The sequence below is a fragment of the Protopterus annectens genome, chromosome 11.part0, assembly GCF_019279795.1.
Source record: "Protopterus annectens isolate FY-2018-M chromosome 11.part0, PAN1.0, whole genome shotgun sequence".
NCBI classification, from domain to species: Eukaryota; Metazoa; Chordata; order Ceratodontiformes; family Protopteridae; genus Protopterus; species Protopterus annectens.
The window spans coordinates 1164807992-1164835663 of record NC_056745.1 but is presented as its reverse complement, the minus strand read 5'-3'; the positions used below and the strand labels follow the sequence as shown (position 1 = coordinate 1164835663).

At 44.9% G+C, this 27672-nt stretch overlaps 1 protein-coding gene across 1 annotated transcript in view; it reads right to left on the bottom strand.

The window, feature by feature from the left end:
- Positions 1–27672, bottom strand: part of ORC5 (origin recognition complex subunit 5) — a 2154202-nt gene that overhangs the window by 633419 nt on the left and 1493111 nt on the right. The window lies entirely within an intron of this gene.

Sequence of the window (27672 nt, the reverse complement as noted above, 5' to 3'; positions counted from 1 at the left end):
TCTACTTAGAATCATATTGGTCAGGGGGAAGGCGGGTGGGATGGTTGCAGACAAATGAAGATACCTACTCAGATGGAACGTTATGGTGAGTACATAACTTCTTAATGTGAAGTAGGCCATTCATGGACAGAGTCCCCAGCTACCTGAATCTTGGGTGGCCTTCATGGAAGGATATTCCGGAGCACTGCAGAGCCAAAGGACGCCCTACCTCTGGAGACAACATCCAATTTGTAATGGCTGATAAAATATGGGATGAAGCCCAAGTGGCTGCAGAACAAATATCATCCAAGGGAACCCTAGATCTAAAAGCGGTCGATGTAGCAACGGCCCTAGTAGAATGAGCGCGGACTCTCTGAGGTGCAGGCCGTCCCGAACTCTGATATGCTAAGAGAATACAGCTCGCTATCCATCATGACAGTGTAACTTTAGAAACCAACTTGCCTAGGTTGGTTTTGGCAAAGGAGACAAACAACTGATCGGATTGTCTATGACCAGCCGTTCGATGAATATAAAAGCGCAGTTGTCTGTGCACGTCCAAAGAATGCAACTTATACTCTCCTTTGTTCTGATAGTTGGGGAAGAACACGGGAAGATTAATAGATTGATTAATGTTTGCTTCGGAAGATACCTTAGGCAGACAAGACGGATTGATCCTGAGGTAAACTCTATCCTGATGGAAGGTCAAATACGGTGGTTTGACACAGAGAGCCTGAAGTTCAGAGACTCTTTTGGCCAAAGTAATGGCCACCAGAAAGGCCGTTTTCCAAGAGAGGTATTTGAGATCAACTGTGGCCGCCGGCTCGAAAGGGGGGCTAGTCAAGGCCTGCAGAACAAAAGCTAAATCCCATGGGGGTGCTATCTCCCTGACAGGAGGTCTGAGGAGGAAGGTACCCTTAAGGAAAGCTTTACAGAGCTTGGAGGTAATAAGAGGGCCAGACTCATGCCCTACATGATAGTGCGAAATCGCTGCTAGTTGCACCTTGACTGTAGAACAGCTAGGCCCCTGATGAAAAAGGGTAGATAGAAAATCCAAAACCGATGTTAAAGGCGCTGTAAAAGGATTTAAATAATGGTGCTCAGCCCAGATGGAAAAGCATTTCAACTTACTCCGATAGACCTTTCTGGTGGATGGCTTGTGTGCTGCTACTAGAATGGCTTTGACTGGTGAGGAGATTTCGGGAGTCCTAATCAAGAGTGGAAATGGAGCAACCAAGCCGTCAGCTTGAGGTTGACCACATTGGGGGTCGGAAGACCCAGGGGGTGAGTAATGAGATCCGGAAGAGGATCCAAAATCCAGGGCGGATGAATCAGGTGAGACCATAGGTACAGGAACCACGTCTGACGAGGCCAGAATGGGGCAATGAGGATCATCTTGCTCCCCAACCGACTGGCTTTCTGTAAAAGTTTTAGCATCAGGGGCAGTGGCGGGTAAGCGTAAAGGAGACCGGGAAGCCAAGCATGTACTAGAGAGTCTCTCGGGGACTCCCCCACAGGGGGGATTAGGGCGAAGTAACTGGTGCATTTGGTATTTGAGAGAGAGGCAAAAAGATCGCAACAGGGTTGTCCCCATTGGGCAAATATTCGCTCCACTACTAGAGGATTGAGAGACCATTCATATGGAGTCAGGATTGTATGACTGAGCCTGTCTGCTAAGATGTTGGACCGTCCCGGAATGTGCGTTGCAATGAGAAAGCGGTTGGTGGATATCACCCATTCCCACACTCTCATGGCCTCACGACAAACAGGATAAGACCTGGTTCCCCCCTGTTTGTTGATGTACCAGACCACTGACATGTTGTCCGTATGTACCGCAATCGTCCCAATTGGAAAAAGGTCGTGAAGTGCCTGCAATGTCAAAAGCACCGCCCTCATCTCTAGGACACTGATATGCAAGGAGGTCTCTATGTCGTTCCACGTGCCTTGGACCGTTCTGCCTGAATAATGCCCCTCCCACCCCAGGCGAGAAGCGTCCGTGGTCACTGTGGCGATGGGAGGAGGCATCGAGAATGGAGAAGGGACTGGAGCCACCACATGAGCGACCTTCTGCAAGTCCTGTTTAGGTGAATGGGATGGTACAGAGGGTTGCGAGACAGGGACCATTGCACCTGAAGGGTCCACTGCAGGACCCTCATATTCAGACGGGCCAAGGTCAGCAGAGAAATTGTTGCCGCCATGGACCCTAGAGCCCTCAGGACCAATTCCGCCGGTGGAGCTTGAAGTTGGAGGATGGCCTGTACATGCAACCTCAGGTTCTGAAGCCGATCTGGAGTCAGAAAAGCAAGCATTAGTTTGGAATCCAGTCTCACCCCTATGAAATCTATTACCTGTGTAGGAGCCAGAAAGGACTTGGCCACGTTGACTGTCAATCCTAGACGTGGAGCAAGATTGAGGAAGTAATCCCTGCATGAACAGAGCAGATGCCTTGTAGGGGCGGTAAGGAGCTAGTCGTCCAGGTACGGAAAGACCTGAATTCCCTGGAGTCTCAGGTGGGCCGCTATTGCTGCTAAGACTTTAGTGAACACCCTGGGGGCTGAGGTGAGACAGAAGGGGAGGGCCCTGAACTGAAAATGACTGGCTCCCAGCCGGAAGCGGAGAAACCTCCTGGAGCGTCTGTCCACTAGAATGTGATAGTATGCATCCTTGAGGTCTACTGAGCACATCCAGTCATTCTCCTGTAACAGGGGGAGAATAGATTGCAGTGTGACCATCCGGAACTTTTCTTTGGGTACTGCCAGGTTCAAGAGAGAGAGGTCGAGGATGGGCCTCAAGTCCCCCGTCTTTTTTGGCACCAGAAAGAACCTGGAGTAAAACCCTGATCCGAGCTGATCTGGGGGGATGGGTTGGATGGGTCTTTTTTGTAAAAGCTGCTGAATTTCTGTAGCAGCCGCCTCCCTCTGACTGGGTGATACATCGGGGAGGCTTCTGGTTTTGGGGGTTACAATAAAGGGAATTTGGTAACCTCTGGATATGATGCGAAGTACCCAGCGATCTGTTGTTATGGACTCCCACATTGCTAGGTGTCTCGAAAAACGCCCCCCGACTGCCTCCAGTGTGGAGCAGCCGGGCAACCCCTCAGGGGTTCTGCGTGGGCCTCTCAGAGAAGGGTTCTCTGGACCCAAAATTCCTGGGACCCCCTCTGCCTCTAGGGCGGCGTCCTCCCTGTCCTCCTCTGCCAAGAGAGGACTGGTTATCCGGAGCAGACTGGGATTGATGCGATTTCCGGAACTACATCTTCTTCTGTCCCTTTTGGTTCTTGGAAAAGGACCTCTGGGGAAGCAGAGAAGCGGACTCCAATGGCAGACAACGTCTTCCCATCTTTCTCGCTCTGGACTAAAGTGCGCGAGCAGTTTTGCCAAATAGAGCAGAACCATCAAAGGGGGCATTCGCGAATGACGCCTTAAAGAGTTTCGAGAAGTCACAATGTCGGAGCCAGGTTTGTCGCCTCATGACCAGGCCGACTCTGTCAGCTCTAGCGGCTCCCTCAGTAGCATGAGACAAAAGCCGCATAGAGGTGTTAGAAATGGACCGTAGTGTGGACATTCGGGAGGAGTACAATTGTTTGTCCCCTTCTGACATGGACTCTGTGGGGGAGGCAGCGTATTCTTTGATCAGATCCCGCTGCATCCGGATGACGTGTGCCGTATAGTTCAGCGCCCTCATCGAGAAGGTTGCTGAACTGAAGGCCCGCTTCCCAAGGCGGTCCATCGCACGAGACTCCTTTCTCGGTGGGTGGACTGTGGGGCTCTCCTGAGCCAACTCTCTCGTGGTGGCCGCCGCCACCAACATGGCATCCACAGGGGGACCTCTGCTCCAATGGGTTCTCTCTGTGGGGGCACTCAAGATCCTGTCCGGATGCTTGGGGACTGGCTCTACAGTGTCCGGCTCCCTCCAAGCCCTGGTGGCAATAAGGTCCACCAGGGGGTCGGGGGGGACACCCAAGAGGTAGATGGCCCTGCTTCGAACGCCTCTAGGAATACGGACTCATCGGAGGAAGACTTGGGGGCAGACCAACCCCCCCTGATCCTAAGCATTTCCATGATGTCTCCAAAGGAGACATCCTCGGGGGGTGACCTTGGGGAGCCTTCCCCTTCATCTAAGTCCGTATCTTCCGTAAGGGACTCGGGGGAGTCCACGTGCCTCCTCTTACACTTAGACTTGTGAGGAACCTCCTCGGGGGGGCTGTCCGAGGAAGTCTCACCAGCAATGTCATGTTCCGAAGGAACATCCCGAGGCGCTGAAGCAGGCTGCCCCAAAGGCCGGGTGATGGGAGCCTGGACCAGCTGAGAGGGAGTGCAGGGGGGAGCCGAAGCCAGGACCGGAGGTCCGGATGCACTCAACAGTGCCCTCTCCACTGCAGCGAAAGCCGAGAGGGAGACGCCCTTGGTAGGATCCGAGAGCCGACTCCCACCCGGATCCGAAGCGGGGACCAGACCCGGGCCCGAGACCATCGGATCCGAAGGACCCACGTGCTCCGACAGGGACGGAGCTGAATGCACACCGAATCCCTCGGATCTGAAGCTCGGGCCATGGCTCCGAGAGGTCGGATCCGACAAACTCGAGGGAACAGTCGGAGCCAAAGTGCCCAGCACTGTCGGCTCCAACCCACCCCCGGATCCAACGCGGCTCGGCTCCGAACCTGGAAAACGGGCCGGAGAAGGAGCGATTGGAGCAAAGAATGGGGTTGAGCTTCCCCCCCGAAGGGGGGGGGGCAAGAGCACTCCCATCTGCAGCTGGGCCTGGATGAACCTCCTCATCATCCGGTCCATGTCTGCATCCGACATGCTAAAAGTGGACCTCGAAGAGGCCACCGAGGGAGGCCTGGAGTGTCGCCTCGATGACCTCGACGAGGACCTGGTCACCCCCTTTTCGGGTCCCGGAGAGAAGCAAGGGGATCGGATCCGAGGAGGAGGTGATCCAGAAGCCCTGGAGGGAGAAGCCCGTTTGGCAGGCAGGGCCGAGGAGGAGTCTTCGGCCCGCTGCTTATGGTGCTTCTCTCTTCGCTTGTCTTTCTTGGCCTCCCTCTCCTCTGGAGCCGAAGCGGGAGGTTGAGTCCTGACCGGAGGGAGGGGGGCAGGAGTGGCCGCCACCGAGGGCTGGATAGTGGCCACAGAAGTACCGGAGGCCGGAGCCTGATCTGGGGGCAAAAGGCCCGCCAGAATCAGCTTCGACCTCCAGTCCTTAAGTGCCCTGGGGTTGAATGCCGCGCAAATCGTGCATCCAGAGGAGAGGTGTTCAACCCCAAGGCACCGAGTGTGGCCATCCGCCGGTGAAAGCTTATGGCCACACTCGGTGCACTTAGAAAAAATGGCTTTAGGGGCCTCAGACATTTTAAAAAGGAAAACACACCACACACACACATATACACACACACACACACTACGACCAGCGAGGAAGGGAGGAGAAAAGGATCACAAAAAAAATAAAATTTAGTTAGCTAAAAAGGGCTATATTGTACCTAATCACTCACTCTCACTCACAGCAACAGAAAAAAGGAAGAAATTTAACAATTTTTCTCACACAAAATTTGATCCACCAGGAGCTCAGGAACCTAGCTTGTAGCTTGAAGCGCGGCAAACTAGTTCTGAGGTCAGTCAGGGTTGGCAGGGGATTATGGGTAAAGGGAGGAGCTAGGAGCTCGGATCTATGCTGTGGTAGAAGTTGCCGGCTCGGATCCGAGATTGGATCCATATCCAAAGGTTGCTGACAAATTAAGTGCCTACTTCAGATCATTTCTTATACTTAGTCATAACAAATTTAAACACATGAGCCTGACAATTCAAAATTCGGAAAAGCAAAGTTGCAGAAGTATGCATTTTTCTCCCATACTTAGCAATCTTCCCATCTTTATTAGAATTAACTAGTAGTTTAGCAGCAGTGGAACAGTGTATAAAAACTTAAAAGACTGAGAAACGTTATAAATCCTATCTGACTTTTTAGGGGCAGTTGGCTGACTATGAGGAAAATTACACACATTACCACACATATTCTCTAAAGCAGAAACAGCAGGAGGAATGGGTGTAGGTTCTGGAAGTTCCTTCTGTAACATCTCTCAGTAATTTCTGAGGAACTAAGAAACCTCAGTGGTCTCCCACTGAAAACATCAGCGTATTTTAAACAGCAAGAAACCCCAAAAGGAGTGAGTGTGTTCGAGCAGCAAACCCAAGCAGAAATCCAAGCAAAACTACAGCTGGTAACAGGCAGAAAAGGCAAGGCTCAACACTTGTAAAATCCACAAGTTGTGGATTTTACAACTGTTGAGCCTTGCCTTTCTCCCTGTTACCAGCTGTGGTTTTGCCTGGAATCAGTATATTTTAACAATAGTCGCAGAGAAAGAGAACCTCCCACAGGAAGAATCAGAAAACGAACTCTCCTCTGAGTCTGAATCAGAAATCTTAGGAAAAAACCTGCATCTGTACCATTTATTTTCCAGTTCAGATTCAGAACCTTGAATCTCTTCAGGAAAATAGGTATCCATAGGTTCATAGGTTAGTACTAGGCTAACTGCCTTTGTGGGCCATTTTTTAAGCCTAGCCAATTACCCCATGTAAGAATCAAACCCAGCACCTTGTGTCTACAAGGTAAACACCTTAATCATTATGCCATCCTCCCACCATCTTTCTTTTACCAGGAACTACTTTACAAGGAGTACCAATAGCCTGTACCTCTGTCTATGGAAATTTTATTTATATTTATTTATTTGCAATTTTTTTACCAGGAAAGTTTACTGGGCCATTCTGAGCCCATTCTCAGTGGATGCCCTGGGAGAAAAGCTCCACAATACATGCAAAGATGAATACAAACATTGAGGATTTTCAATCAGAAGTATTTACAAAAAGTAGTTAAACACTTAGTTGAGGAAATTAGCATACAGGTCACAACATGTAAATGAGTATCATACATGAATTTTCAAGTTCCAACAAGTGAATGAGGATCATACATTTGAGGACTATTTTTTTCACAGGAAAACACTTTGCTAGCCCCAAAAAGTAAAATAAACAATTTCTCAACAGAAAAAAATGATTTTCAGTTACATTATGCAACTTTTAAACTGACAGGTAAAAAGAGCACTACCACTTAAAAGTACAATTCATAGCTTTAAAATAATTTTATCGAAGAAGTAAATAATAACACACAAACAATGTATACAAAATGGAAGGTTTTTCCCCAAAGGGAACTTTTCTGTTCAGCAAAGGAACAGCACCAAGCTGACTGCTGATCCCTAAAGACCTTGGTGGACAGTACTCTTTGGTAGCGGCAAAGTTCTGAAGGGATTGGTGCCCAAACTTATCTTTTAGTCAGCTCAGTTGAAGTGCCTGACAGTTTGGGGATGTGGAAGGTGCCCTGAAGTTTTGGAAGCTGGCTGGCTATTCTGCAGCAGTGATCAATATGATGAACATCAGAGAGTTGATATAGAGTAGAAGGAAAACAGGCGGGAGGTACAGACACGGAAAACAGAATAAAGGGTTAAGTGAAAATATAACAGCAGTAGATTAGGGAATGTAGGTAGCAAAGAATATGTATAGGTGCTGGAGGGAGAGTGGATAGTACTAGTGATGATAGAAAACAGATAAGTAATGGTGTGTGGAAGAAAGAGAAAAGTTAGTCTAGAGCACAGAAGGCTATTAATCAGTTTGTAAATTTATTCAGGGATTATATTTTTTGCTTAGTGATAAATAACTGCTGGCAGACAGTAATGGAGCAATAGCAGTGCCAGTTAGAGGTTAGAAAAATTTTCAGTTGTTGGAAGAATTAAAAATTAGATTGTGCTCTCAGTCTCAGGAAAATGAATTCTAGATTTGAGTTACAGTGACTGAGTAGTGCGAGTCCCTGTAGTGGTTAATAAACTTGGATGGGGTAACTTGCCAAAGATTTTGTGATGAGTTTTCAATGAGGTGTGTATTTAAAATAAGATTGTTTACACGTGGGCATTTGTCCTGTGAGTAGAGAACATTACCTAATATTTAATTGCCTGAATATCAAGAGATTAAGGCGTTCTAGCCAATGTACTTCTTGTGTGGCAATGCAGTGGTATATTCTGTTTGGTAAACTGGTCGCAAATGTTGCTGTCTTACTATGGCAGACTCCAAGTTTGTTTAAAATAGGGAGTTTTGTACATTAGTTATGATGGGCAAGGCCTAGTATTAGTAAGGATGGTGTCAGTTGCATTTGTGCCTGAGAGGTTAAACAGTGCTTGACCCTACATATAACATGCAAGTTTTTGGTTGCTCTTAGATACTGTGCTGTTGATATGTGAGTTGGTGGTCCTAAGAGTTTTGTGTGATTGACTTGTAATAAAGCAGTGTTATTTGTAGAGCTTATGTTTAATTGAGGTGGAGCATTTAGTGATGTTTAGTAGCAAAGAGCAGCATTTTTTATGGTTCAATATTAGTCTGTAGTTTATTCAGGGCTATTTGAGTCTGTAATTATAGCTAGTCACAAGATTTTGTAAAGCATATAACAGTAGAGTCAATGGTGTACTAAAAGATATCTCCTTAAAACATGACTTTGTGCATATCATTAGTCAGAATATTAAATAACGTGGGTCCAAGGATGGATCCTTGAGGGATACTGACAAGAGGTGGGGATAAGGATGTATCCTTGAGGAATACTGACAGAGGTGGGAATAAGGATGGATCCTTGAGGGATACTGACAGAGGTGGGGATAAAGACAGAGTAGGTATATTTCCATTAAACTGACTGTGATCCTACCAGCAAGCTAGCTTCTGAACAAGTTAAGAGATGACTTGTAGATGTTAAGTTGGGTCAGCCTGTTTAGAAGTGCTGGATAGTGTCACAAAGTTTAGAGAGATCCCAGCAGATAGTTGTGGTTAGGGTTCTGAGATTAAACAGAGTGTATTGTGTTTAAAAAAGGACAGTAGGGCTGTATTAATCATATGTCCTAGTTTAAAGTCATGCTGAGTTGAGATGAATAAATTATTTTAAGTTAGGTAGGTCAGGAGCTGTTTATTGCTTCATTTTCTAATATTTTTGAGATAGGGAATATGCTAGCTATAGGTATGAAATTAAGACAGGCTGACGTCTGTGCCATCTTTCTGGATTGGAATGATGTAGGATTGTATATGAGGAAGACACTATTTTGATAGAAACTGATTTACTAGAATTGATGCTGGGTAGGCTACAGAATGTACACTATATTTAAATTACCCATGGAAACGATGACAGGTTTTAGTTTTAGTAGGGGTTTTTGTATCAGCTGTGAACTGCTTGTACACTGAAGGCTTCTGAGGTTTGTTTTTTCAGTGCTTTTTAGTGATGAAGCAGCTTGAATAAGGTGCGATCTTATTCTGTAGGTAATGCTCTAGATTGATTCATTAGACATAGGGTTTGATAACCAGCATTTAGGCAGTAAGGCATTCAAGAAATGCTGACTCCTTGAAACTTGGATTAAAACGTTTATTACTTATCCAAATATTTAAACTTATTTAAAAAAATGGTAATGAAGTTGAATTCTTTATGCATAACGATTATTAGTTCTGGATTCTATGAATAACTCAAGTAATTAAATTGTTATTCCTTGCGGTTTTGTTCATGGGGAAAACAAAATTTCCAATCATGTTTTAGCCCAAGAGAATTATCATGCAAGTCTAGATTTAAGGCTATGCCTATTATTTCATTCCTAAAGGCTAGGTATCCACCCATCGCCTTCCTATGGAAGTGCCTATGCCTATAATATACTGAATAAAGATTCAATCTAGTATTATCCAGCCATATAACTTAGCTATGAAACTGAAGGAATTTATTTATGCTGAAATTTTTCACGTTTTAGAAGACAGATGCTGGAATACAAAAAACTGTTATATTCTATTAACAAGCTAATGTATGACTTGTATAGCATTACCATTTTATCTTAATTCCATATCCAACTGCCTCATGACCTTGCATTTATTTTTATTAAAAATCACAGAATAAGGTTCGAGAAACAGTCATCCCTAAATGTTTATATTCTTCAATTTCAGCCATAACTGACCCACCAAGAAATAATGATTTCTTTAAGATATGGTTACAAAAAAACATAACTTGACATTGAGACTTGTTAAACTGCAAGCCAGCATCTGATGCCAAACATGATATTGCTTTGCTGGGATTTTTTCATAGGTTTATTAATTTACTGACATTCCAGGAGAATTTTGGGTTTGTAGATGATAGGTTCATTCATTTACTGACGTTCAAGGAGAATTTTGGGTTTGTAGATGTAGAGGACTGCAGGTTGTGGAAGCAGTTTTTCTTGTGTCTAAATTAAAGTCTTTACTTTGTTTCTGAGTGTTCTGTAATTCTGTGAAGCTACTGGGGCATGTTGTGATCTCCATATGCTACATGTTTTGTTACTTTCTGTCATGATTTTTGGTGGCAGTAGTTAACCATGGGGAAAAAGATGTTTTTATTTTCTTCTTGTGTAGTAGGGCTAGGGAGTTTAGAATTTTAGGAAAGTTTCATTAAAGTATATAAAAGCATCTAGTGGCAGCAATTTTAATGGATGCCAGTTACACCGCTGTATATTTGAAATGGGTATCCGAGTAATTTGTTTTTTGAAATTTGGTCCAAATTAAGTTGACAGTTCTAGCTCGAATTAGACAGACTGGGTAATAAAAAGATGTCACGTGCTTACCATAACATTCCATCTGTGTTGTCCATTTTCATTTATCCTTTATTCGGGTCCTATATCAGAACCAACTCGATGGTGACTACAGCTCTCGGAGGCCAAAAACGTTCGAGCTTCACCTCTATCCACAATCCTTCCTTCCCGGTTACCTCAGATCAAGTTTGCAGATTAGATACAGTACATAAAGTCACAGATAATGAAGCCTTCATGGAAACTATAGCTGCTATGCCTTAATGATCACAATAAAGGTTTATATATATATATATATATATATATATATATATATATATATATATATACATATATATATATATATATATATATATATATATATATATATATATATATATATATATATATATATATATATATATACATTATCTGTTCTACCAATGGGTTTTCAAAGACCGGGGGATGGAGGGAGCGGAGTCAAGGATAACTGAAAATGGACAACATACAGATGGAATGCTATGGTAAGTACATAACTTCTTTATCTGATGTCAATTTTCATTTTATCCGTGACATATAGGGCAAAGTCCCCAGCTACCTTAGACCTTGGGAGGACTCAAGGAAGGGCATTCCTGAGCACCACTGAACCAAAGGATGCTCTTCCCCTATAGACCAAATCCAATTTGTAATGAGTAATAAAGGTATGGGGATAAGCCCAAGTTGCTGCTGCACATATATCATCCATTGAAGCTCTGGATTAGAAAACTGCTGAAGTGGCTACAGATCTTGCAGAATGTGCCTTAACAGACCTAGGCAAATCAATTTTGTTCTTGTTATGGATGATGGATGTACAATTCTTGAGCCATCGGGCTAAGGTCATCATGCTGACTGGTTGACCAGACCTTGCACTTGGAAAGGAGACAGACAGTTGGTCAGATTTTCTTATGTCTTTCGTTCTGTGAAGATAAAAATGTAATTGTCTGCGAACATCTAAAAATGCAAACAGTATTCACCTTTGTTCATAAAATTGGGAAAGAATACTGGTAAATTAATAGTCTGATATTAGACTCTGACACTACCTTGGGTAGAAAAGTGGGATTTGGGATTTGTCCTTAAGGAAACTCTGTCTTTGTGAAAAATATGGTAAGGTGGTCTACATGATAAGGCTTGAATTTCTTAAATTCTTCTGGCAGAGGTTCTTGCTACCAAAAATAAAGTCTTCAGTGACAAACACTTTAGATCACAGTCTGCAGATGGTTGGAAGGGGGAATGTACAATGGTTTGCAACACTACAGTAACATTAGATTTAGATCCCAAGGTGGACTAGGATCCTTAAAAGGAGTTTTCAACAATAATTTCCCATTTAAAAAGCACTTGCAAAGTTTATGAGACCTCAAGGAACGTTCTTCCAAACCATTATGGAAATTCAAAATTTCTGCTAGTTGAAATTTATTGGTAGATGGAGAAGAACCTGCATTGAAAGAGAGGCTAAGAAATCTAAAATTTTATCAATAGATGCAGAAAAGGGATCAATATCCCTTCCACCAGCCCAAAAGACAAAATCTCATCCATTTACTAGGATAGAGTTTACAAGTGGAAGGCTTATGAGAAGCTAGGAGAATTCGACGTACCAGGGAAGAAAGGTTAACTTACCTGGCAGTTAATGGAACTGGAGGCACTATGATGTCAGTCTGAGATTCAGAATGTTTGGATGGATTGGACAGAAGGTCTGGAGCCAGGTCCAGAGGCCAAGGTCACTGAATCAGATAAGGCCAAAGAAAGGGGAATCTTATCTGTCGAGGCAAATAAACTGCAATGATGATTACTTTGCTCTTCAGCTTGAGTGCTTTCTGTAAGAATTTTGAGATTTGAGGTATCAGGGGAAAGGCATATAGAAGTCCAGGGGGCCAAGTGTAGAGAAGTGTCTCTCTTGGTAACTTCCCTGGACTGGGGGATCAGGTCAAAGTAGTTGCTGCACTTGTTGCTTAGGGGAGAGGTAAACAATTCACAGCAAGGCTGGCCCAATTGACAGAAAATCCTTTCCGTCACTTCTGGATTGGCAGACCACTCATGAGGCAGAAGAATACATCTGCTCAATTTGTCTGCTATCACACTGAACTCCCTGGAATGCGCGTTGCTATCAGAAGTGGTTAGAAGAGATCGCCCACTGCCACAGTCTTGAGTGCTTCTTGACAAAGGGGGCAAGATTTGGTTCCTCCCTGTTTGCTGATGTACCAAAATACTGACATATTGTCTGTTTGAATCGCAACTGTTCCCACAGGAAGAGCAGTTTGAAAAGCCTGCAATGCTAAAAGCACTGCTCTTCGCTCCAGAACACTGATGTGCAAGTTGGCCTCTAAAGGAGACCAAGTATCTTGAACAGTCTTGCCCAGAAAATGCCCCTCTCCACCTTATCTGGGAGGCATCTGTGGTAGCTATGACCTTGGGTTCTGAAAGGACAAAGGGGCAGCTCAGGAGAATTTTTTTGGAATGTATCCACCAAGCCAGATCTTTTCTGCAATGATTAGTAACCAAAATCTGGTCTAACATGGGTTGATATAGCATTGACCATTGAGATGAAAGCAGCCACTGTAGAATTAACATGTGGTATCTTGTTAGGGGAACTAGAGTTATTTCTGCTGCCACAGAACCTAGAGCCTGTAAAATTAGATTAGCGTATTCTTTCTTGCTGTGGATTATTTTTTGAACCTGTGTTCTGATTTTCTGAAATCTCGCTGGAGGAAGGGATGCTACAGTTGTTGTTGCACTTAGTACTGCCCCTATAAACTCAGAGTTGGAGTCAGTTGAGATTTTTCATAATTTATAGTTATTCCTAGGTATGCACTGGTCTGGAGAACGTAATCCCTTTCCTTCTATCAATTGATGCCTGGTTGGAGAGGTAACAGGCCAGTTGCCCAAGTACAGAAACACTTGGAATCCTTGCAGTCTCAAGTGAGATGCTATTACTCCATACATTTGGTGAACATCCTGGGGGGCTGTGGTGAGACCAAAGGGCAGAACCCTGAATTGGTAATGACTGGCTTCCAGCCAGAAGCTCAGGAACTTTCTGGAGCACTTGTTCATTTTCATGTGATAATACTTATCTTGAAGATCTATTGAGCACATCCAGTTGTCCCTTTCCAAAAACAGAATAATGGACTGTACCATGACCATCCAGAATTTTGTATGCCAAACTGATTTGTTCAATAAACTGAGATCCCAACTAGTCTCCAGTCCCCTGTCTTTTTTGGCACTATTATTTATTTATTTTATTTACTTGCGTTTGTTGACCGGGAAAGTCCACTGGGCTGAAATGAACCCATTTTCAGTGGAGACCCAGGGAGAAAAGCTCCAAACAATTTTGTAACAGGATATACATTTGTTAAACATGAAAAAAACACTCCAAAACAAATATACACGAAGATATAAATATGTTAAACAAGTTAAATTGTAGCTAAGTTACAAATACAGTATTTATCATAACATTCATTGGGACATTATAAAATTGTTACTGTTAACCAGTTGTGAAATCAGCTTTGGTTCAAGGTCAGGTATACAATATGTTAGGATTTAACAGAGAGTATGGATAAGCCATACAAATGTATGCTTATAGTACATTTATGGTGGAAAGATTAAGGAGAATAGCTTATATAGTGTACATGAAACAAGCATGGATAACTACACTATTGTGCATATGCCTTGTGAGGCAAGTAGGGTAAAAGTAGATATGACAAGGGTGACACAGAGGGGGGCAGTAAGTATAGGTTTAGAGGGGGTCAAATCGGAAATCAAGTTATAGAGGAATTGGAGATGGTACAAGGGAAGAGCCATTGAGAAGAGAGATATTGATGTAAGGACTTTTTAAATATGGGGGGGACTACTAATGGTCCTAAGAGAATGTGGAAGAGCATTCCAGAGCTTAGCAACAGTGAAATAATACAGATACTGACCTGCAGGGAGTTTTGGTCTATTTATTTGGAGAAGAGATTGGTTTTCAGATCTGAGATGCCTACCTGATGAAGTCCTATGCGCAAGGACGAAAACGCGTATATGGTGTACTGAATTTAAGAGCGTTTATACTGTTGGTTGCTACATTATTTTCGTGTTAACTAAAGCTAATTTTTGGAATAAACTTTGCGAACTGTGTTTCAACGATCCCTGGCACTTTTTGGTTTGTTCAATAGTTACACGAAGTGCTACTCTGGTTTACTGGATGCCTATTTGGTTGACAAAGAGTTAGAAGGGAGGTGAGGGATGGGCACTCGAGAGGTTTATACATGATTTTGTGCACTGTAGATAGTTGTGTGTAAGATGTAAAGGTAGTTCAAGCCAGTTCAGGGATTGTAAAGAACGACAGTGATGGGAAGAGTATTTTGCACTTGTTACGAACTTAGCAATTTTGTTGTAGCAGGAGTCCACCTTAGTTTTTAAGTTGGACTGGATGTTTGTAAGTATGGGGGGGGGGTGTAGAGGACAGAGGGTAGGAGGAAAGTTTGGGCAAGTGTTTTTCTAGTAGAGAAGTTTAGAAAATGTTAATGTCTATAGAGGGTCCCAAGTTTTTGATGTGTTTTTTTGATGTTGTTGTGGATGTGCTGGTGGAATGTCAAGTTACCATCTATAGTAACGCCATTTATTTTGGTGTGGGGGACTACTTCTATGGTTGTTTTATTGGACGAGTAGATGGTAAAGTTTGATTTGTTAAGGGTGGTGTTTTTTTAGGTGTAAAGATCAAGAGTTTGGTTTTGCTGGGGTTAAGGGAAGGTGGTTATTGGTCATCCAAGATTCGGTAGTGGAAAAAAATGTTTTGAGTCATGGCCAGAAGTTCTGTTTCTGAGATGCCAGAGCAGATAATAGTAGAATTGTCTGTGTATTGTACTATGGATCCATGTAAGACAGCAGAGTGAAAGTCATTAATGAAGATACTGAAAAGAAGGGGTCCCAGGAGTGATTCTTTGGCAACTCCAGTGGCAGTAGTGAAAAAAGGCGAAAGGGAGTGTAGCCACTTGGTGGACTGCCGTCTGTTTGTAAGATCGCTGGAGAACCAGTCAAGAGTGGAAGTGGACATGCCTAGGTGTGAGAACTTGGAAAGGAGGAGAGAATGGGAAATGGTATCAAAGGCCTTAGAGAGATCGAGAAAAAGTGCGAAGACGAGTTGACCATCATTGCGATGGTGGTTGACAGTGTTCAGAAAAGACAGGAGGGCAGTTATATTGCTGTGTCCAGGTCGAAAGCCGTGCTGAGTGGTGGAGATGAGTTGGTTTTGAAGTAGATAGTTCATAAGCTGAGTTTGAATACATTTTTCCAATATTTTAGAGATGGGAGATAGTATGGCAGTCGGGTGGAAATTAGAGATTTCGGTTTTGTTGGTGTCTTTATGTAGGGGAACGATATAGGCTTTTTTCCAGATGGAGGGCACACAGAATTCTTGGACAGATCTGTTTATTAGAATACTGCTGGGGTAGCTAATAGATTTGGCTGGCATTTGCAGATACTCAGGTGGTAGGTTATCTGGGGTGGAACTACCGGGTTTGAGTTTTAGCAATAACTTAGTTATGGTGGAAGTAGGAACAAGGGAGAGAGTAAAGGGCTGTGGAGGGGAATTTGGAGCAGAGAAATAAGTTTTTGAGGTGGTGTTGTAACTGATTTGTGGGAAGGTGGCAGCTAGGCTGGATACAGACTCTATAAAGTAAGAACTGAAAAGTGAAGCAAGTTCAGCAGGAGTTTTGTCAGGATTTGGGCAAGGGTTACTTCTGATGCCTGGATTTAGTAGAGTACAGACTGAGTTCCAAAATCTTTTTGGGTTACGGTTACAGTTATTTTGGAGATGAAGAGGGAAAAGAATCCTGAGTAAGTTCCAAATTCTTTCTGGTCTGGTGGGACTTCTTGGATGACTTTTTTTCTCTAGCAGTTTTTGAATTTCTCGAACTGCTGGTTCCCCCTGACTGGGTGGAACATCAGGGATTTTTTGCACATGGGGGAATGAAAAGAAAAGGGTATGGTATGACCTCTGGAAATAATCCTTTGCACCCGAACCAGTTGTTATATTTAGCCAGGCGATTTGGTGCAAGTATAAGCATCCCCAACTGCCTCCAGAGGAAGACAATTGGGCCTCTTTTTTAGGGACGCTGAAAGGGCTTTCCTGAGAAGGAGTCTCTGAAGCTCTGGTTTTGGGGACCACCTCTTCTCGTGAACGGCATCTTCCACTGCAGGTCACCCCCTGCCCCTGGGAGAACTAGCTCCATGTGTGCCTTGGAAAGGCCCTTAGATTACATCCTTCCACTGCTCCTCTATTTCCTGGAAAAGGATCTTGGGGGGGGGGGTGGAAAATGTATGCCCACAGCAGAAAGGGTGTTGCCATCCTTCTCACACCTGGATAATGCCTCGTTAACAAGCATCGACGATCCGCCAAAGGGGGAATTGATGAATGAAGACTTAAACGGCTCTGCAAAGGCACATCCAGGCATGTCTCCTTATGGCTATGCCTGAACCCGCAGCTCTGGTGGTCCCTTTAGCTGCATGTGCAATGAGCATCATAGACAAGTTTGACACAGACTCTAGGGTAGCCAACTAGGAAGCAACTTTTTCTTGGACTCCCACAATAACAGCTCCTACCAGGATATCCAACAATTCCTTGATCAGATCCTTTTGAAGTCTGGTAAAATGTGCCGGGAAATTCAAGACCTTAAGGTGAAGGGTAAACCCACTTCCCAAATCTATCCATCATCTGAGACTCTGCTGGGTGGATGGATTGAGAAACTCTCCTCAGCTAGTTCCTTTTTGATAGTGACTGCTACGACCATGGCATCTATTGTTAATCCTTTGGCCCAGAACTGTTTATCCTTAGGGATGGATAATATTTTGTCCAGTCTCTTGGGGATGGGTTCAATGGTGTCCAGTACTTTCAACGCCCACTGAGAGATCAACTGAATGAGCTTGCTTGGGGACGGAATCACCCAAGAAGTACACAAGTGAGTACCAAAAGCCTGCAGGTAAACAGATTCCTCTAAAGAAGGATTTCGGGACTTCCAATCACCCCTCTGTTTCAAAATTTCTAGGATGCCACCAAAGGAGACATCATCAGGGGATGACCTTGGGGACCCTTCCCCTTCATCAAAATGAGTGTCTTCCGTGACAGATTCCTGTGGGGAAGTGCTTCCTCTTGCACTTTTTCTTCTGAGGAACCTCCTCAAGGGAATAGGCTGGTGAGGTATCAGAAAGAAGACAATCTGTATCTGAGGTTCCTGAGGATTCTGGACTCACTGCCCTACTGGAGACACAGGTCCAATAACTGAGCAGGAGGAAAGTATTTGCTCTGAGGCCAACTGAGTGCCTGCAATAGGCAAGGCTCTCTCCATTGTCTTGAAAGCTGGCCCCCCAGAAGAGGGATGGGAGCCTGGAACCAGACAGAGACTGCCTCGGAATTGTGGTCACTTCCCGCTGCAACGAGACAGCCGCTAAGACAGAAGCCAAAGCCAAACTGAACCATGCTGAGGCTCCATGGTGCAGGGACAGCTCTGGAAAAATTGGAGTCAACCCTGGCTCCTCAGAGCCAACAGGGCAGATACACCTTTGAGAGGTCTCTGGATCTGAAGAAATTGAAGAACTGAGAGCTAACTGGTTCCAAAGGAAGAGAAATCTCCAGAACCGATACAATCAGTGTTGGGCTACTCAGAGCTGGAAACTTTAATACCTCTGAGAAGGTCAGAGGAGGAGTAGTTAAAGGGGTAAAGGAAGGTTCGGGTCCTAAACCCATATGGATCAGAGCCAAATGGAGTCCTTTATATCCTCTTGCCCACAGAATTTTATTCACCAGTCTCTCCACATCAACTTCTGTGCGACTTTTGGTGGAAGAGACTGACATTAGAGAGGGTGATCTAGGCCTTTGTAGAAAAACTTCAGGTAATTCACCCACAAAAGGATCGACTGATGGGGAGTAACTTGCCCTAGGCAAAACTTCTTGCTCTATCGTATCAATACTCTGTGCTGTAGTCAGCATTGAGGAAGGACCAGGAACTATACTTCTTGAGCTGAAGACTGAAGTTGTTGGTGTACTAAAGACTTTGGCATCAAAACCTTAGAACCAGCAGCAATGGTCATGCAGATGATTTTTCTGGTATCAAAGCCTTTAGACCCAGTATCGATCGGCTCCAAAGAAGTTTTAGGAACAGAGGTTCTAGGCTTTTTATGTGTTGATGCTGAAGGAGATGATGGTTCTGACAGACTTCTCTCGTTAGCCTTCTCCAAGAAGGATGAGGAGGAAGGGGAATAAGAAAAAAAGAAGTTATCTACTCACCATAATGTTCCATCTTCATTTGTCTTCAACCTGTTTACTTGGATCTGGGACAGATCCGACTCGGCCGCATTTCCAGCATCTGATCCGAGCTCCAAGCTCCTCCCCTACCTATAATGTCCCTGCCTCCCTCCTCCCTTCAGATCGAGTTTGCTGCTATCTATAGCATCCCAACCTGACCCTAGACCTTACTCCATAACAATAAGATTCTAGAAAAATGAAGAGGGGCACAAACATATGTCAAGGTGGGGACTATATCTCTTCAGGCCAAACCACCACACAGCCCACGTAAGGCAGGAGGATGGAGGGAGGGAGGGATGGTTGAAGACAAATTAAGAGCAACAACTCAGATGGAACACTATGGTGAGTACATAACTACTTTATCTGAAGTTATCTTCATTTGCTCTTCAACCTGTGGACAGAGCCCCCAGCTACCAAACACCTGTGAAGCCCTCATGGAAGGATATTCTGGAACATGGCAGAGCTAAAGGATGCCCTGTTCCTGGATAGAATGTGCAACTTGTAGTCCAAAATGAAAGTATGTGAAGATGCCCAAGTGACTGCAGAGCAAATGTCATCCTTATGAACCTATGAACCAATGAAACTTTGGACCAGAAGGCAGCTGAAGTGGCCATACATCCAAGTCAAATGCGCCTTAATATGATCTGGCGGAGTTAAACCTCTAGCTGAATGTGCCAGAATAATACAATGAGAAATCCCATGAGCAATGGTGACCTTTGATACAGGTTTCCCTAAAAATGGCTTAGAATATTAAACAAAGAGTTGGTCAGACTTACGGAAAGATTTAGTCCTATGCAAGTAAAAACATAACTGCCTATGAACAAAGTGCAACTTGTATTCTCCCTTATTCTGAAAATTCAGAAAGAAAAAAGGGAGATTAATTACCTGATTAATGTTTGAGTCCGAAGCCACTTTGGGAAGGAAAGAGGGGTTAGTGCGCAAAGATACTCTGTCCTTATGAAAGATCATATAAGGAGGTTAGACCAATAATGCCTTAAGTTCTGAAACCTTTTGGCTAATGTAATGGCAATCAGGAAAGCAGTTTTCCATGAAATGAAATGCAGATCCACCGAAGCTGGAAGTTCGAAAGTGGAAAAGACAAGAGCTTGCAGAACCAATGCAAGATCCCAAGGAGGCGTTGGGTCCTTAATTGGTGGCTGAAGCAAAAAGGTACCCTTCAAAAAGACTTTGCATAGCTTAGACAAAGCTAGAGAAGCCATGCTGTTGCCTATATGAAAATTAGATATAGCTGCTAGTTGGACCTTGACCATGTAAGAGCTGATGCCTTGATGAAAAATGCTTGTCAAACATTCTAGAACTGCCAGAATTGAAGCAGTAAAGGGATTGACGTTACGCTGAAATGCCCAAATAGTGAAACACTTCTACTTGCTGGAATAAACCTTCTTGGTAGAAGATTTATGAGGTGCAACTAATATCTTTTTGAATAACACGGGAGTCCTGACTACCATGGGAACTGGAGAAGCCAAATGGTGAGCTTCAGACTGACCACATCTAGGTGAGGAATCTCTGAGGGATGAGAAATGAGATCCAGAGCCGGATCTAATGTCCAAGGGGGCACACTACATGAGACCACAAAGAAGGGAATCAGACTCAGCGAGGCCAGAATGGGGCAATGAGGATGATGGAGCTCCCCAGCTTGCAAGCTTTCTGAAGGTATTTCGGGATCAGAGGGAGAAGAGGATAAGCATACATAAGACTGGCGGGCCAAGCATGAACCAAAGCATCTCGGGGGGGGGGGGGTTCAGGGCAAAAAACTCACTGCACCTCGCGTTGGAAGGAGAGGCGAAGAGATCGCAGCAAGGCTGACCCCACTTTAGAAAGATCTGTTTTGCTACTGAAGGATTCAGAGACCACTCGTAATGCATCAGGATAGACCTGCTGAGCCTGTCCGCTAGAATGTTGGACCTCCCCAGAATGTGCATTGCCACCAGAAAATGGCCAGTGTAGATCACCCACCCCCACACTCTCATGGCTTCGCGACACAGGAGATAAGACCTGGTTCCACCCTTGTTGATGTACCAGACTACAGACATATTGCCTGTCTGGATGGCAATCTTCCCTACAGGAAGATGGGCATGGAGAGCTTGCAATGCTAGGAGCACCGCCCTCATCTTCAGGACGTTAATATGCAATTTAGTCTTGTGGGGAGACCATGTATCTTGGACTGTCCTTCCCAAACAATGCCCCCCACCCGAGTAGGGAGGCATCCGTGGTCAAAGGAGCAGGAAGAATAAAGGAGTGACCTGAGGAAAATCCAGGGATCGAATCCACCACAGGAGAGAATCCCTGCATGTCCGAGATACGCGAATAAGGTGGGACAACGGAAGGTCTAGCAGGTACCACTGAACTGCAAGGGTCCATTAAAGTACCCTCATGTGAAACTGGGCTGGGGATACGAGGGTGATCATGGTTGCCATGGACCCCAACACCTGTAAGATCAATTCTGCTGTCGGTGACTGAGCTTGAAGGATACACACAACCTGTTGATGTGAAGTTGTCCTTAGGAAACATTCCTGGATGCGCTTGTGTTCATTTGTGGAACCTTTCAATTCATCCTTTATTAATATTCCCTTCGATGGCTCATCTCTTTTTGGGCCTAAATTCAAAGAAACACTGACCAGGTGTGAACAGGAAGGAAAGACTCTCTGCCGTGATAGTCTGCTTTTCCACTCCTTCTAGACTCTACCCCAAGGGCCAAAGGGGAGGGAAAATGTGGTTTTGAAAATCGCAGAGAGCCTTTCAAGACGCACGTGGTGAACCTTCCTCCATGGGGAAAGAAGGAGGAGGGAATAATGGAAGATGCCGGCCATGCGGCAGAGGGGGTCTGCAAAACCAGGGTGACCGGGAATCATTATAGGCCCATTTGTCCCCCTCTGGAGGCAGTCAGGGGTCGCTTATCCTTGTACCCAGATGCCTGGCTAAAAATAACAAATGACAAGTGGGTACAAAAGATCATATTCCAGAGGTTACTCTATACCCTTTGCCTTACCATCCCCCACTAATGAAAAGAATTCCGGATGTTCCACCCAGTCACAGGAACCAAGCAACCATAGAAATTCAAAAGTTGCTAGAAAACAGAGTCATCCAATCGGTCCCGAAAGACCAGATAGGATCCAGAACTTATTCAAGGTTCTTTTTAGTACCAAAGATGACAGGACTGGAGACCCATAATAGATCTCAGCAAGTTAAACAAATCAGTAAAAAAGACAAAGTTCCGGATGGTCACACTTCAGTCGATAATCTCTTTTTTGGGAAAAGACAACTGGATGTGCTCCAGAGACGTCCAGGATGCATACTATCACATAAAAATGGACAGGCCATCCAGGAGTTACCTGCACTTTTGGCTGGGAGCCAGTCATTACCAATTCCGAGCCCTGCCCTTTGGTCTCACTATAGCCCCCAAAGTGTTCACCAAATGCATGACAGTGGTTATGGCTCACCTGAGGCATTCAGACTTCTGGGTGTTTCCTTATTTAGATGACTGCCTCCTAACCACCACCAAGCATCTACTCACACAAGCAAGAGACACTACTTTGAAGGCTTGAGCTCAGTTGGAAATTTCAATAAACAACAAAAAATCTGCCTTATTGCCATCTCAACATATCTTTATAGCTGCAAAGTTGGACTCAGTTTCAGTGACGGTAAAACTTCCACCAGACAGGCTACAAACCCTACGAGCACAAGTTCAAGACCTCCTCTCAAAAAACAAAGGTCCAGGTGAGGACAGTTCTCAAGGCATTAGGTACTATGGTAGCAGCAATTACTATGATCCCCCTAGTCCGAATGCACTTGAGAATCTTACAGTGGCTCCTATTCACCCAATGGTCCATGCAGGAACTTCCAATGTCACACCAGATAACACTAACAGAATCTTCCAGGAGATACCTATGTTGGTGGCTACCGTCAAATCAAGTGACCTTAGGTCGTCCTTTCATTCTTCCTTTTACATTGATACCCAAAGTTCTTCAGAAAGCCAGTGCTTTGGGAAGGACCTTAATTCTAATAGCCCCTTACTGGCCTGTTCAAATTTGGTTCCCCTTCCTACAGCCTCATCTTCAGGATGATCCTTGGATTCTGGATCCAGTTCCAGATAATCTGATCCATTCATCAGGAACTCTTCATCCATCCCTTCATACCCTCAAACTGACAGCTTGGCTGCTCTAATTCCAAACATAGCCAGGCTACAAAACGTTTCATCCACAGCACTACACCATCCTGATTTCTTCTCACAAGTCATCTACCGGAAGACTATACCTCAGCAAATGGAAAAGGTTTTCAATCTCGGCTCTACAGAGTCACACTGATCCTTAAATATTATGCCCCATAGGCTATCTAAAGCCTTTCTGAGAGGCACTAATCTTTTAAGACCACCTATCAGGTCTCCGCTTCCACCATGGAACCTGAATCTGGTACTGTCGAGATTAATCCTTCCTCCCTTTGAGCCGTCAGATTTGTGTGATATAAAGTTTTTAACATGGAAGACCATTTTCCTGGTGGCAATTACATCGTCCAGGAGAGTTTCGGAGTTACAAGCCTTATCTATAAAACCACTATATTTGTTGTTCCACAATGACAGGGTGTCACTCCAAACAAACCCAACTTTTCTACCAAAAGTATATTCAGATTCTAATTTGAACCAGTCTATAGAATTGCCGTTTTTTTTTCCCAAGTATGGCAATAAGGAGGAATATATGCGTCACCAACTTGATGTGCACAGACAGTTGCGTTTCTATCTTCACAGGACAAAATAATTTAGGAAAACTGACCAACTGTTTACATCTTTTTCAGATTGCAAAAAAGGCTTGCCTGTAGCAAAAGCTACTCTATCAAAGTGGCTATCAGACTGCATTTTGTTCACTTATAACTCAGTAAATAAACAGCTACCAGACAAGGTAAAAGCTCACTATACCAGAGCTGTTTCTACCTCCTCTGCTTTTAATGCTAAACTACCAATAGATATCTGTGCAGCAGCTACCTGGGCAAAACCTCATACCTTTATCAGTCATTACAAAGTAGATTTGGCCTCTAGGGACAGGGCCTCCGTTGGGTCCACTCTGCTGGAGAATATACTCCTGTGAGCCACCCAAGAAAGATGGTGTTAGGGATGCTCTCCCATCAATAAGAATGAAGGAGAGATAGGACACCTTCACATAAAGAAGTTATATACCTACCATAACCTTCCATGTGAGTTGTCCATCTGTCCTTCATTCTTATATTACACCCCCCCACCCCCTTCCCTGGCTCCTGGAGGAACGAGAGGTCACAAATTGGCACTTCATGGTCTTTGACCCTTTTTCTCTCAGCTTATCAGCTTACGATATGACCTGTTTTTCTCTATGCAGATATATGTGATCACAGACATGCTAGTAATTTTCTATCAGCAAACAAGATCTGGGGAATGCCCTACCGCATCATGGGATAGGGAGTGAGCCACAAACTAGCTAAAGACCTCGAGCTTTAGTAAATGGCTGAGTCAGAACAGAGGATCAGTTCCGAAGCCATCAGTAAGAATGAAGGAGAGATGGACAACTCACATGGAATGCTACGGTAGGTACATAACTGCTTTTTTTAGGGACTGGAGCATGTCTGAGGTTAGAAATACCTTGGTCTGTGAATTGTGTCCAACCGAGCTCGAATAAAATCCAGAACTTGAAAAGGAGTCAGTAGGGATTTATTGAGATTTGTGGTTATGCCCAACTGGTGGGCTGTTTGTAGAAGGGAATCCCTGGCTTGGCAATGTCGATGCCTGGAGGGGGCAGAAAGGAGCCAATCATCCAGGTAGAGGAAGACCTGGAAGGCCTGCAGCCACAGGTGAGCAGCCCTTTGGGGGCTGTGGCGAGACCAAAGGTGAGAGCAAAGTACAGTGCTCTAAACTGGTAATGACTGGCCCCCAGCTGGAAGTGGAGGAACCTCCAAGAGCATCTGTCCATTTTGATGTGGCAGTACGCGTCCTGAAGGTCGACTGAGCACATCCAGTCATTCTCCTGCAGGAAGGGCAGGATAGATTGGAGGGTGACCATCTGTAATTTTGTCTTGGTAGCTGACAGATTTAAGTTGGAAAGATCCAGAATGGGTCTTAAGTCCCGCCTCTTCTTTGGTACTAAAAAGAATCTGGAATAGATGCCTAATATGGACTGGTCTGTGAGGATGGGCTGAACGACACGCTTTTCTAGCAGCTTGGCAATTTCCAGTGCTGCCTTCTCCCTTTGCACGGGTGGAATACCTGGGAGGGGGAGGTGGTTGAATGAAGAGGACTGAATATCCTCTGGATATGATCTGAAACACCCAATGATCGTCTGTGATGGACTCCCAAGGCCGTTGGGTGTATGGAAAGTCATCCCCCGACTGCCTCTAAAGATGAGCAGCTGGGCAGCCCTTCAGGGCTGCTGTGCAGGTCTGTCCGAGAAAGAATCTTGAGACCCCCAATTCCTCAGACCCCCTCTTCCTCGGGGGCGGCGTCTGTCAAATCGTCCTCCGCCTCTGGAGGAAGGCGGGTCCTGAGCATCCTGGAAATAGCTCTGGAGACATCCAGAACCACATCTTCTTTGCCTCTTGCTGATTCCTTGAAAAGGTTTGTTGAGGGGTTGAGAAGCAGATTCCGATGGCAGACAGTCTTCCTGTCTTTCTCGCTCTGTACTAGAGTGTCGTGTACCGGCTTTCCAAAGAGGGTGGAACTGTTGTATGGGGCATTAGTAAAGGACGCCTTAAAAGGCTCCGAGAAGCCACAGAGTCAGAGCCAGGGATGAAGCCTGATGGCAGCGCCTGTTCTAGCAGCTCTTGTGGCGTCCTCAGTAGCATGACAGAGAAGCTGCATAGAAGGGTTGGCAATTGAAGTGAGGGTGGCCATCCGAGAGGAGAAAACCTTTTTATCCTCCGCCGACATGGACCCTGGGGTAGACTCGGCGATCTCTTTGACTAGGTCTTGCTGAAGTCTAGTTACGTGTGCCATATAGTTCAGCGCACGTACTGAGAACATGGCTGAAGCGTATACCTGCTTCCCAAAACGATCCATAATCGTGGACTTTTAGTCTGGTGGATGGACCGTGGAGCTCTCCTGCGCAAGCTCCTTCTTGATGGCTGCTGCCACCACCATGGCATCAACCGGGAATCCACTGGTCCAATAAGTTTTGTCTGAAGGCACATTACGTATTTTATCAGGGGTTTTGGAGATAGGGCCCACCGTGTCGGGCTCCTTCCATGCCCACGACGTAATCAGATCCACCAGGGGATCCACGGGAGGGGATACCTAGGATGCAGAGGGTCCTGCGCCAAACGCCTCCAGGAACAATGACTTGTCTGGGTTGAGTTTCTGGGCAGACCACCCCCCTCGCTGACGAAGGCTCTCCATAATGTCTCCAAAAGAGACATCTTCGCGGAGTGACCAAGGGGAACCCTCCCCCTTTATCAAAATTGGTCTCCTCCGTGAGGGACTCTGGCGGGGAGTCTAAGTCCCTCCTTTTTCACATGTGTTTTTGAGGAACCTCCTCAGGGGAGTCTCTGGAGAAGACTCGAAAACATCAATCTGTTCTCGTGGAGGAACTCCCCGGGGCAGAGAGGCAGCAGGCTGCCCTTGAGGGGCCAGGATGGCAGAATACGGACCAGACACCAGAGGAAGCCAGGACGGACACGTGTGTGTGTGTGTGTGTGTATATGTGTGTGTGTGTGTGTGTGTGTGTGTGTGTGTATATATATATATATATTTATATATATATATATATATGTAATATATATATATATATATATATATATTACATAGATATACATACATATTACATAGACATGCGTCTGGAGTGTTTCTCCCCAGGCCTCCACTGAAAATTGGCTCGTTCCAAGTCGGACTTTCCCAGTTAACAAATGTTAAATAAACATAGATATATATATATATATATATACACACACACATACATACACACACACACACACACACACACACACACACACACACACACACACACATATCCATCCTCAACCCCTTTTCCCGTTTTGCACATGGGATTGAGATGTCACTTCCACAGTGACAATCTGGAGCCAAGGTTTACACCACTGGGTGGCTAGCCCTGCCACGGTAGTTCATTCACACCACTCACTCTCTCACACACGGCCAATTTAGAGTGTCCAATCCACCTACTGCATTGTCTTTGAAATGTGGGAGGAAACCGGACCACCAAGAGGAAACCCATGTGACCACAGGGAGGACATGCAGACTCTGCACAAAAGGCACCCCAGCCGAGAATTGAACCAGAGAATCTCTTCCTGTGAGGCAATAACATTAACCACTGCACCACTGTGGCAACCTAATACATATATCGCCATCCATCCATAACTCCTTTTTCACATTTTTGCACATGAGGTTGGGGTATCACTTCAACAGTGAATGTCATCTAGAGACAAGGATTACAATGCTGTGGCTAGCCCTGTCTTTGTAGTTCTTCTACACCACACACTCAAATGCACACTCATACCTATGGCCAATTTAGAATGTCCCGATCACCTACTGCATGCCTTTGGAATGTGGGAGGAAACCCACACAAACACAAAGAGGACATGCAGTTAAAAGAACCCCACACACATATATACATTTACATATCTTTATGGCTCTCCTGCACTCTGTTGAACATCCGCTTAGTGACAAGTTAAGGGTAATGCTTTATGTTGAGTATAGCCAAACTGTCAAAATGTTGACGTTTTGTCGAGACAGGTGAGCGGGGTTGGAGGGTGTGTGTGTGTGTGTGTGTGTGTGTGTGTGTGTGTGTGTGTGTGAGTGTGTGTG